The sequence below is a fragment of the Bos indicus x Bos taurus genome, chromosome 10, assembly GCF_003369695.1.
Source record: "Bos indicus x Bos taurus breed Angus x Brahman F1 hybrid chromosome 10, Bos_hybrid_MaternalHap_v2.0, whole genome shotgun sequence".
NCBI classification, from domain to species: Eukaryota; Metazoa; Chordata; class Mammalia; order Artiodactyla; family Bovidae; genus Bos; species Bos indicus x Bos taurus.
In genome coordinates, this window is record NC_040085.1 from 20,201,377 (window position 1) to 20,214,457 (window position 13,081).

General features: G+C 45.5%; 1 pseudogene across 1 annotated transcript; it reads right to left on the reverse strand.

Annotated features, from left to right (window-relative positions):
• Nucleotides 1-3,899: 3,899 nt before the first annotated feature.
• Nucleotides 3,900-6,731, reverse strand: LOC113900001 (annotated as a pseudogene). The gene has a single exon (XR_003513045.1). The product of XR_003513045.1 is annotated as a U3 small nucleolar RNA-associated protein 6 homolog pseudogene (transcript).
• Nucleotides 6,732-13,081: the final 6,350 nt, after the last annotated feature.

Consider the following 13,081-nt stretch of genomic DNA (forward strand, 5'->3'; position numbering starts at 1 on the left):
TCATATATTTAACCCTCACATGTGAGGCAGGTATTATGTAAGTCAGTTCTTCTTATGAGGAAACTCTGAAATCAAACAGCAGGGGAACCGTGATGGAAACAATCCTTCCTCTTTTTTTACTAATAACTTTCTTGCTTCGTCCAGTTTCTGCCTATAAAACCCTTCCACTGCCAGCTCCTCGGAGCACCTCTCTTGTATACTAGATGAGATGCTGCCCCTTTCATCAATGATTTTACAAAACCAATTGAATCTTCAAATTTACTCAGTTGAATTTTGGCTTTTAAGAGAACAAAGAGAAGTAGCAGGATGTAGGGCCTCTACTGGCATCAAACAAGGCATCCAGACACTCACTTTCCTCTTCTGAGCAAACACCCTGTTTGAGAGGAGCACCTATCCTAATTAGTTTTTATCACTTTTTAAATATAAACTGAAGAATTGAGTTTTGGAAAGTTTTCAACCATTACAAACCACACAGCTGGGACTATACTGGAAGAGGATGCCAGATGAAGTTACATCAGTAAAGAGGAGAAGTTGATGCCAGGGTATAAAGCAGCAAAGGATAGCCCAGCTCTGTTGTTTGGTGGTAATGCTCCCAGGGATATGAAGCTGAATCCTTCTTAGTTTATCATTCAGAGAACCCAAGAGCCCTTAAGAACATAGCCAAGGGTACTCTTTCTGTTGTATGTGAGAGTAACCCCAAAACCTGGGTTACGCAAACCATTTTCCAGGACTGGTTTTTCCATCACTTTATCCTAGAGGTAGAGAAATATTGCTTGGAGAAGGATATCCCATTCAACATTCATTTGCTGCTCAGCAGTGCTCCCAGACACCCCCCATTCATGGCTGACTTTCATCTCAACATCAAAGTAGTGCATCTGCCACTGAATACTACATTGCTCATCCAACCTAAAGACTAGGGAGTTACACTGACTTTCAGGAAATATTATTTATGTCATATTTTTCATCAGGCAGTAAAGGCAAGTGACAAATCATGAACAACTTTGTGCCAATTTTGGAAGGACTATAATATCTACAAGGCCATAAAAATTTTTCATTTTGCTTGGCGTGAGGTTCCAATGTTACTGAGAACGGGGTTTGGAAGCACCTTTGCCCACAGTTTGTTCACAATTCGTGGGTTTGAGAAGGTGAATGAAGAGTCCAAAGAGGTCTTCAGTGACTTAGTGACCCTCAGTGAGAAGCTGGACTTAGATCCGCAAGAGGACAATTTCACCGAACTCCTTTCTGTGCAACACAAGGAAGTTACTAATGAAGACCTGATGGAACTGGAGGCCCAGAGAAAGGACAAAGGGACACAAGAGGAAGAAGTAACTGAAGAACTGATGAAATTCACGACACAAGAAATGGCAAGGGGATTTTCTTTACTTGAGGAGACACTGTTAGTTTTTGAGCCACAGGACCAGAGCATAGAAAGACACACAAAGCTTGCAGAAACTGTTCAGAGTGCAATCCAGTGCTTCTGTGTCACTTAAAATGAGAGTAGAAGGGCTACTACCCAGACATCACTGGATCATTTTTACAAGAGGGTAGGTAGAATTGAAGCTGCAATACTTTGGCCACCTGATGCAAAAAGCTAACTCATTAGAAAAGAGTTTGTAAAGTTAAAAAATAAAAAACAAGAAAAGAGCCTGATGCTGGGAAAGATTGAAGGCAGGAGGAGAAGGGGACGACAGAAGACAAGATGGTTGGATGGCATCACCAGCTCAATGGACATGAGTTTGAGCAAGCTCCAGGAGATGGTGAAGGGCAGGGAAACCTGGCATGCTGCATTCCATTGGGTTGCAAAGAGTCGGACACGACTGAATGGCTGAACAACAGGTAGAATTGAATCCAGCAAGGAACCAGAACCTGTGCCATCAATGTCACGTATGAGTGAAATTCAGCCTGTCCTCCATCTCCTATTGCTGATAATCTTTCAGCTGAACCATCTCCCACCTCCTCTCCCTCCTCTGTCAGTAACTCTTCTCGTCTGTTCACTCGATGCCAGCCCCTATATGCCAGCTGTTGTACTGTACTACTCTACTTTTCAAGGTACTGTACTGTAAGATTAAAATTTTTTTATTTTTACATTAATTTGTGTGAAAAGTATTATAAACCTGTTATACTATAGTACTACACTGCAGGCTGTGTCAGTTGCTTCCCTCAGCTAACTTTTTTGGACTAATGAAAAAGAGGACTTACAAACATGCCCTCAGAATAGAACTCCTTCCTATGTAGGAGACTTACTCTATTTTGAAACTATGCCAATACCCTGTTCTTTATCAAACTATCAACTTATTCATTTATTATATCAGTGTAGCATCATGGTTTCTCACTTTTTTAGTTGTTTATGTTATCTGTTATTTTCATTATTATCTTGATGCTCAAATTGTCACAGATTTGGCCATTGGGAGCCCCTTAAACTGACTTCTGTGTCCTTTTGACGTTCCCATCATTCTTTGGGTATTTCCTTGCTTTCTGGTTAAAGATATTCTAGTCTCCTCTTCTGCACTCCCTATCCCAGCCCCGAAGGCAGCCATTTCTTCAGGGAGCCATTTCTCCAAGGCTCTTTTAAGGATGGTACATAGTATTTAAATAAAAGCCAAGTTCTGGCTAAGCATGCTTGTCACTCTTGGGATGTTGCTATTACCAGACTTTTTGAGTGAACACATTGAGGAACTGTGTATACATAAATTTACACACATTGACAAAAGTTGCAGCAGAACCAAGAAAGCAGAGGGGGATTAAGGATTAGCCTTTCTGGACAATGAAATTAATATTCAGGAAGCAAGAACACAAGCCAGATCAGATTGCAATGAGGGAAGGCATTGACACTGTTAAATGCAAAGCTCAAAGCAGATCAGCCAGTAGGTCAAGAAGCTTAGCCTAGTGATTCCTTAAAAGACCCCACTTAAGTGAGACTTGTCTCCTAAACTCCCTAAGGCTGACTCTCTTCATCTTAGATGCCTGCCTTGACTTCCCCACCCATATGGCTTGTCTCTTGACTATACCCCAACCTGTGGAGAAAAGAGCAGTGTTGGACCCGTGGAACTGTCCTAGGGATTAACACCAGGAAGAAAGCAGAAGATGGAAGATGTGTGACTCAAGAAATTTCTAAGCAAATGACTTTTTTCGAGACCTTTCTTCCTTGGTAGAACCAGCATGGGATGCCTTTTAAGGAGAGGGAAGGGTTCTGTTTGGACTAGCAGCCTTCTTCCTAAACAGGTTGCCCTGTCTCCTCACCCTGCCTCCTTGCTCCTCACTCTAGCTGCTCTGATATAAGTGCCCCTGATGTTAACCCAGTATGAGTCCCCAGGCCTCTAACTCAATAGGTGGGGTGAGCAGCAACGCCTTCTCCCACCACAGGGCACAGCAGGAAGAAGTAGAAGGGGGAAATCCAAGGCTAGAGGAAGAAGGGGATTGTTTCACAATGAGAAATTGAAGCCCTTTGGGGGGTCCATCCCCAGGGTCAGGTCCCCATGCACGGCACACCAGGAGACACTGTGTAGTGACAACTCTGCCCTGGGGAGGTGGGGATCTGACACTGGCTTCTGCACCAAGACACAAGTGTCTGACCTTGGGTCTACCCTGACCCTCATTCTCCTCAGGTGTATAATGGGATGCCAGCAGGAAGGTTCTTTCCATTGCTTGTGTCTTGTCCATCCTTGAGTTCAAGGTAACTGTCTATATATTTTTTTAATAAATAGAAATGCTTTGCATGATAGTCAAGAGACGTCCCCCAAGGCCTACATTTTATTTCTGTGTTATCCCCGGTGCCACAGAGAAACTTGGAATTTTCTAAACACATAGTGCTCAGCCATATGTGTAATGTCTCTGGCCTTTTTTTCTCTCTGAATTGCCTATCCTCTACCCCTAATTGGAGGTGTGGATCCTATTTATGCTTTTTTTTTTTTCAATGGAATGCTATGGATTTATTTCACGTTTTCAAGGCTATTTATAACATGGAAATAACATGGAAAACAACATAATATTAAGTGAAACATTGTAAGTAAAACTGTACTGAATGCTTCTCCCAGTAACATCATGTTACGTTGAAGGATATACAACTCAAACAACTGCTTCTTTTGCTCCAAGAATGCCCATCTCTGCTTTAAGCTACCCTCCATCCTTGCCTCTGAAGCCCTTCTCTTTCTAAGCTCCTCCCTACCCCTGCCTTTCCTTGTTACTGGGTCTCTGCAGTGCAAACATTTCTCTCCAGATCAGTCCCAGAGACAAAAACACTTTTGTAATTTCTTATAAATCTTCTTAAAGGACAACTTTCCCCCTAATACCTAGCATCCTATTCTGCTGCTTCAACCAACTCAGGACATCAGCTCTATTCCTTTAACCCCCACTTCCATCCCAAAAGCTTGTCTTCTTTCTTGCCCATGACAGGGACTCAATGAACGAATGAATAAATGATCTAACAGTATAAATCCAATTCTAACAAAGGAAATCATACGAGTGAGTTTAAGTCCAGATGATAAAATTGCAACATTACTCTATCCCCTCCATACTTTTACACTAAATGCACACCACATATACTTTTATAAGGAGAAAATAAACAGAACTGTGTTTTCCTCTCCATTTTAACTGAACCTGAGGTCTAGATTAGAGCTACTCAAGCATGACAAGGTGTAGTAAAACAAGATCAGTTACATCGTTTCCATGTATTCTGAAAAACATTTGGGATCTCCATAGGTCTGGCCTCAACAACTGGCTTCTGGCCATTAAACAGCAGCTCCCTTTTCTGGAATTCAAGATTAACACGTCAACAAAATTAAAGCAGGCCTCAAAACGAGACACCATCTCAGGAAACTGCAGATGACTGCATAAAACAAATCTGCCTGGAGGGCTTATAGCACTATTTCACAAAGGTGACTGTGCTCTTCCTCTTTTCACAAACGGCCGGCTTGATACAAAGCATGTTTAGCCATAAACTGCTCTACTGACTCTCCCTGCAACATTTTCATGGCTCGCCAATAGATCTGTCCCCAGTTCTCAGGTCTACCAAGGGGGTGGTTCAATTCTTCTTTGATGTAATCCATCCAGAGATCAGAATCATTAGTTCCAAATTCTCTCAAAGCCCTTTCATAATACTCTCTTAAGTTCTCCATCTTACAGGATTCTTGCTCCTTCTCAAACTGGATCATCTTCCTGAAAAAATCAACTGAAAATGGACGGTTTTCCTGTAAACTTTTAAACACATCTCTGGCCTTTTTGTAACCACCACTTCGATAAGCCCAATTCAGATACATTTCCTTCACAGGGACTGAGTCAGCTCCTGGGAGACCAAAGATATCTCTCTTATAGATTGCTTCAGTTTCTTCTTGCTTTCCGGCATCTTCACTCCACTGGGCCCAAGTAAGCCACAATGGAAGGCAAATCTGAGGTTTCAGGTACTCAAAGGCTTGCTCAAAACCCTTGGACATCTCGTGGCTCTCTGATGTAATCAGGGCCTCCAGCTTCACCTGCCACATCTCCACTGATTTTTTGAACAATTTCACCCCAGCGTCTGCCACCTCCAGGGATTCCTTTAACAACTGGTGATGCAGCAACAACTTGCTCAACTGCCTGTACTGGAGTTCTGGTAAAAGTTTGAGCTCATGTGCCTTCCAGAATGCAACCATGGTTCTTTCCAGACTCTTCTTTCTGAGGAGGCGACTGCTTGTCTTCTTAGTAAACCTCTCCATGCAGAAGTTCATGTAACATTTCCACATAGCCTCTGTGGGCACAGTTTTTACCGCCTCCTCGTACACAGCACAGCTCCTCTCCTCCCAGCAGCCCACCTCCTTCGCTTTGGCTTGTTTGGTTGTAGGCAGCTCTTCTACTGGCTGTGATTCAATCACTAATTCTTGCCGGGCCACATAGTCCCAAGTGACGGGGTCATCTGCGTGCAGAGCCTTAAGGTCATTGTAAATTTCTCTTTGCAGATCTTTGGCAAAGTTGAACAGCCGTGCCACTGAAAGCAGTGACACACGAAATTTTGCACTTTTAATTACACTTGTAGAATTCTTATAGATGATCCGTGCCAACTCGCCCGTAAGGATTTCTTCAGCATGCTCGAGATTCCCCACATACTTTGGCTTTTTCAAACTCTTGCTTTTCCTTCCTCAATTTTTCAGCATGCATCAGCTCCATCCTAAAGTATTCTTCATAAAGTTTCGGGCAACGTGGGTGAAAGCGCAGAGCCCGAAGAAATAACTGTCTTGCACTTTCTGAAGAAAAGCGGTCTTCCAGTTCCCATTTGGCCGCCAAAATCCACAAACCTGGCTTGTTTGAATGAAAGGCCAACAAGGAAGAAAATATCTTGCCAAGGTGAACGTTGGAAGCCCACTTCCTACAAAAGGCTATAAAAGACAGCCAAAGTCGAACATCATCTTTCCACTTAATTGATGCACGTCGGAAGACACTCTGTATCCGATGTATTATAGGATCCTCAATCTCATCCTTCTTAAATGTATATCCAACGCGAGCTCTCCTTTTCTCAATCAGATCCAAAAGATTAATTTCATACTGAACATATCTGATAAAGTCATCCTTTAAAAGACTTCTTCGCTGTATTCTGTAGTCTAGTTCTAAAGCCTTCCTAATGATTGCCTTAATCTCTGCGTGACTGAAGAGTCCAGTGTGCTCCAGCTGTTGTAATTCGGGAAGTCGATCCTCTACACGTTCCTGAATTACTTCCGCCATGATAGCCGAACTCCACAACCCACCAGAGCTCCTCTCACTGATGACACGCGAAGGAAATGGCCTATTTATGCTTAAAACTCTCCCCAAGGAAATCTTTGCTCTGGAACCTTCCCTGATTCCCCCTCACTCCACCCCTTTCTTCCTGTTGCTTCATAATAACTCCACCCTCACCTCTCCTGGAGTTCTTCTCAAGGTCTGGTTTATATTATGACTCTAGAGGTTGCATCTGTTGGGGAGAATTCTTAGCACTTGGGTCTTAACCATAGTTCATGATTTACTTGCTTAGCTCTTCTCAGGAGAAGATAGGTATCTGGCTCCGGGGGAGAGTGCAGATTTGACGTTCCTAGATCCCTCAGGTGCCCTGTCCTCCTCTCTTACCAGCTGTTGCCTTTCACACAGGCGTTCTGGTCAACAATTAATGCCCCTGTGATAAGCCACCAGAAGAGCTGGCACAAGTGGCTATCCCTGATGTGAGGGTGGGGTTACTGGGGCTTGCTCTAGGGGGAAGAAGGATCGGTGGTGGTAAGGGTTGCTGCTGCTGCTAAGTCACTTCAGTCGTGTCCAACTCTGTGTGACCCCATAGATGGCAGCCCACCAGACTCCTCCATCCATGGGATTTTCTAGGCAAGAGTACTGGAGTGAGTTGTCATTGCTTTCTCCGGTGGTAGGGGTTGGGTCTCCTAAAATAGCTGAAGCCCAGAGACCACTGAACAACCCAGATTAATTAGGTAATTAGGTCTTCTCCAATCAGGAACTACAGACACCCAGGTCTTTCTCTTCTCAGGTACCTACCTATGTCTGACCTCACTTTAAGAAGACCCAGGACTGGGAACTGGAGTGGGAAAGGACATATGAAGAATGTGTGTGTCATTGGGCTGAGGAAACTGATAATGTGGAGAGGCTGGGAGGTGGAAGCGGGGAGACGGGGGCCCAGCCCTGTGTGCACCTAAGTCCAGACTATGGACTGCACCAGAGGGTCACAAGGGAGTCAGAGCCACCCTCTGGGAAAGTACAGCCTGTGCTCAGGTGTTGGAACCCCTCCCCTTTCTTATCTTTTGACTGCACTGCGTGTCTTATGGACTTTAAGGACTTCCCTGGTGGCTCAGACGGTAAAGCGTCTGTCTACAATGCGGGAGACCTGGGTTTGATCCCTGGGTAGGGAAGATCCCCTGGAGAAGGAAATGGCAATCCACTCCAGTACTATCACCTGGAAAATCCCATGGACAGAGGAGCCTGGTAGGCTACAGTCCATGGGATCGCAAAGAGTCGGACACGACTGAGTGACTTCACTTTCACTTTCGTGTCTTATGGGATCTTGGTTCCCTGACCAAGAATGGAACCTTGACTCTTGGCAGTGAAAGGACAGAGTCCTAACCATTGGTCCACCAGAGAATTCTGGGAACCCTTTTCTTTCCCAGTTTGGGCTGCTGGCTGTATGAGGGTGGGATGGACAGAAAGCTACATGGAAAGTCTTGTAAAATGGGGATCATCAAAAGGAACCTGAACAGCCTCGAAAGCTTTTTACCCTTTTGCAGTTGATTTGTCATGAGAGGCAAAGTGTTGGGGTGTCAGCAAGAGGTAGAAATTGGGAGAAGACTGTATAGTGTTTCCCTGGGGAAGGGGCTGCTCAGTAAAGGTTGATAAATGCAAAGCTTTGTGACAGGCTTGATGGGCCACTTGGGCTGTTTGACTCCTAGGGAACTCCCAAATTACCTCCATCCATGGTGACCTCTGTCTCCATGGAGTTGGCTTCAGAGGACCCAGAATCCAGAGCCCCACTCCTGAAGAGGAGCCAGGAAAACTATATAAGCTGGGAGAGGGGCAAGTGCCCTACCCGAGAGGAGAGTGTGGGGGTGTGGGTGGGCCTGGCCACAGCCTCTCTAAGGAGGTTCCTTGGGACCTGGAGCCCAGTGGTGTGATAAAGTAGTTCTAACCTTCCTGGGCTGCCTCTGAATTTAAGGGGATTTCAGGGGTTAATTTCCAAGCATTCTGTGAAGGGGACAAATGTGCACTTGCCTTCACTTTCTCAGCTGGGCCTGGGATCAGCCAGTACTGATGTGGCTTCATGAATGTCTTAGGAGTCTCACCTTGAACACCTGCTTCTTCTAACTGATCTCATCTTCCTGCCCTACTGTCTCCTTCCTCCCTCCCCATGTGTCTTTTCCCTCCTCTCCTCTCTGTCTGCCCACAACTGCTATGACCACACTCCCTAAACCTACGGCTCTGTCCCCCTCAGCTTGTAACTTTGTCCTCTTTCATTCATTCTGTCTCTCGTGCCTCCCATTCCTTGCTCCATCTCTTCTCCCTCACCCCGATCCCTCTGTGTCCCGGAGTCCCTGTGTCCCTATTTATTTCTCTGCATTTCATCCCACCCATGACTCCATCCCCATCTCCTCCAAAGCCCCATTTTGTGCCCCCAGCCCCTAGCATCTCTCTCCACATTGAGTCCCTCCTTTGTCCACCTTGTCACTCACCTGAGAGTACTCTTATCTGATCAGAACCCATCCCTTCTCTGTCTTCTCTCCCCACCCATGTTCCACTGTAGGCCTCACCTCGTCAATGAGTCCTCCTGTTGCAACGCCGGCTCAGTGGGACACAGCTTCCCTCCACTGGGCTTCAGATCTCTGAAGGCCTCCCCTCACCACGAACTTCTCAAGAACTGGCTTGGCCTGTGGTGCTTTTATTTGGGTGTGGGCTGGGGAGCAGCCCTGGATCAGGAAATGAATCAGGTTCACGCCTTTCCACTTACATATTCCAAGTGAGTGGATACCTATGGAGCTAGTACACCTGCCTAAACATCTTTCAGCAATGAGGAAGCTTGAATCCTCACACTCAAAGAGTAGATCTGGCCCTAGCCACAAGATTTTAACGAGTCCGATGAAACACCTGGCCGAAGTGTCTACCCTAAATGAGAATTGTCATTTGTCATCTCCTATACACCCCTCTGGTTCTGATTCTGGGAAGAGCCATCACTGTGGTGATAAAGATTGCCTTTTTCTGACCTGGGATACAGATGCAATAACCTAGAAGTTTACTTTGCCTGGCTTCCTGTCATCAAGAATGAGTGATGGGAGAGGGGATGATGACACAAGGCAGAGAGTGAGGCGGCAGCTGAGTTGACTGTTGGAGATGCTGTGTCCATGTCTGGGAAGAGACATGCAGTCTGAGACAAGCAAGGTTCATTGCCTCATGGCCAATGTGACTCCAGCCTTGCACTATCCCAAGCTCTCCTTCTATTACTCCAAGGCTGTTGGAAGAATGAGATCATATCATGCCACTCTTTTTTAAGCTGAAGTCAGTGGTTTCTGTTGAGCCCTGAAATTTTCCAAACCTAGGATCTCCATGCAATAGCTTGAGTCAACAGATCCACCTGGAGGAGTAAATCCTTCAGTGGTTTCTCTGGAAAAGATGCTTAAGTGCAGCTGCTGTGTGTAGGATTACCAATAAGAATGAATGACCATATGGAGGGTGGAAGGAATGGAAATTGCTATATATCTAGGCCTGGAAAAGTAGCTGATAAAAAGGAAGCCAGGAGCTCCAGACTCCAGGACAGATGTACAAATATGATGACAAGCCACCTCTGTTCTATTCTGAGTGAAGTCCTGAAAAAGATTCGAACAATTCTCAAGCAATCCCTTGAATGCTGCTCCTGACCACAGTGTTCGAAGAGTTTTCCCTCCCTGTTCCTCACTGATTCCTGAGTGCAGCTGTGATGGAGGAGAGTAGGAGCTGTCATCGTCTGTCCCCTTTACTGTCAGTCTACGTTTCCAGATTCTAGAGCCCCCCTTCCTGACCCAGATGTGAATGAGCCACTGTATTCTCATATCTCTCTATTTCCCACAAATCTCAGACATGAAGGAGGGGATACGCTTCTAGAGCAGAATGTAAGTGCATTAAAGAAGGGCACAAGCAGACACACAGAGCCTTGTGGGTAATTCTGTAAAGTTTATTGTGTCTGCACCGGGAGTTTCACCAGGTGGTGCTCATGGTAAAGAACTTGCCTGCCAGTGCAGGAGACTATGAGAAATGTGGGTTCAATCCCTGAGAGGAAGGCATGGCAGCCCAGTCCAGTATTCTTGATGGGAAATCCCATGGACAGAGGAGCCTGGTGGGCTACAGTCCATAGGGTCACAAAAAGTTGGGCAGGACTGAAGCGACTTAGCATGCATGCAGGGAGCTTTGTTAAAATAATTTTTTTTTTTAGTTTTTAATTGGGGGATAATTGATTTACAACATTGTGTTGGTTTCTGTCATGTATCAACATGAATCACCCAGCTGAGCCAGACTTAAAGGAGGCTGGGGGCTTGTGCCATGAGGACTGGTGCTGACAGCCAGGGTGCATGGTAGGACTGGACCATGGTTGTAACTGTGGGCCTTGGCCAATGAGCATGGCCCACAGTGCTGACCCAAAGTCTAGATGATCTCATCAAGTGAACTAGAACCACGTGGTGTTGTCCTGTGATCACGTGCAACAGTGAAGATTGTGTGACCACAGGACAGGGTGACCACAGACTCTGTGTCTGTGTCTGACCATTGGGCAGTTTGTATAATGAATACAGTGCATTTCCTATGAGGTTTCAGGAGGTTATAGGCATTTGAATCGAGCTGTTAGGATAATTCATCCCGAGTAATGTAGGAAAGGTTACATTTTTGATGGTACAAATATGAGCTACATGAGCAAGCACTGTGTGGAGAAAAGTACTTCATCCTTTGCATACCATCCTGTAACATTGCAGCATTGCATTGAGGGTCAGTTCAGTTCAGTTGCTCAATCATGTCCAACTCTTTGTGATCCCATGGACTGCAGCACGCCAGGCTTCCCTTCACTGTCTCCAGGAGCTTGCTCAAACTCATGTCCATTGAGTCAGTGATGCCATCCAACCATCTCATCCTCTGGCGTTCCCTTCTCCTCCTGCCTTGAATCTTTCTCAACATCAGAATCTTTTCCAATGAGTCAGTTCTTCATATCAGGTGCCCAAAGTATTGGAGCTTCAATTTCAGCATCATTTTGTACATATACAAAATATATGTATATGTATGGCTGATTCATTTTGCTGTACAGTAGAAACTAGTACAACATTATAAAGCAACTATACTCCAATAAAAGTAAATTAAAAAAAGAAAGCAAGCCAGGAATCCTGCTGTATAGGAACCATGTTTCTTGTGAAAAGAGGGGTATATTCTGCATCCTGGCAACTAATAACACACTCCCTCCTTGCTCACCCAGCAGGCCCCTGGCTGTCACTGTGGTTCTAGCTCCTTTCCCCTCTGCTCCCCAAAGTCTGTCCTGTGTCCTGGGCACTAACTTCAGCTCTAGAGCTCCTTGTCTTACCCAGTATCTCTGCTGTGACTCCTGTCACAGCTGCTGCTGCTGCTGCTAAGTCGCTTCAGTCGTGTCCGACTCTGTGCGACCCCAGAGATGGCAGCCCACCAGGCTCTGCCGTCCCTGGGATTCTCCAGGCAAGAACACTGGAGTGGGTTGCCATTTCCTTCTCCAATGCATGAAAGTGAAAAGTAAAAGTGAAGTTACTCAGTCACGTCTGACTCTTAGCGACCCCATGGACTGCAGCCTACCAGGCTCCTCCGTCCATGAAATTTTCCAGGCAAGAGTACTGGAGTGGGGTGCCATTGCCTTCTCCACCTGTCACAGCAAACTGATCCAATTAGTGGTCCTGGGGCTTGGGGGCAGCTGGTCTATCCCCATCCTTGGCGGAGATATAGTGCAGTCCCTGTGGGTGGGGCCAGCAGAAGCACGAGGGTTCTGAGTTTAAGACCTGAAGAAACCCGCAGACTGGCACAGGGCCCACTTATACAATGAGCCTCTTTGTTTCATCAATTGCCAACCCACATGTACTCAGGGACACACCACAGTTGCTTCTCTCGTAGCAAATCTAATTCCAGGTTCCTGCGCAGGGCACAGCTCTGCCACTGGATCTGGACTTCTTAAATGAAAGTATCACTGGCTGCAGAATGGCCTTAGATTTTATAACTCAGCTTGGGGGAAACACACTGAAAGACTCAAGTACATAAAGTCAGGCTCAGTACACAGAGCATCGAGTTAGGGAGGTTTGTTTGCACAAGAGTAACCCAGGTCTTCCTTTCACTTTAGTGATCGTCCTGGTTCCCTCTCATGCAAATGTTCTTTATCTCCTCACCTCCCTGTGCTGGAAACTTGAACTCTGAGATTCTCATTGCTCAAAATCTTATAAGTAATCCAAGCAGTTTGTGATGCATAGATGAGTTTTTGTTATTGTTGTTGACATATTTTTATGTTTTCCATGCATTAAATTCACTTTCTCTTGTTTTCACCCTGGCCTGCTTATTGCAATCACTTCCTATGAAGTAGCATAATCTAAAAACACCCAGAGGAAAGTCTGTAAAATCTGTCAGG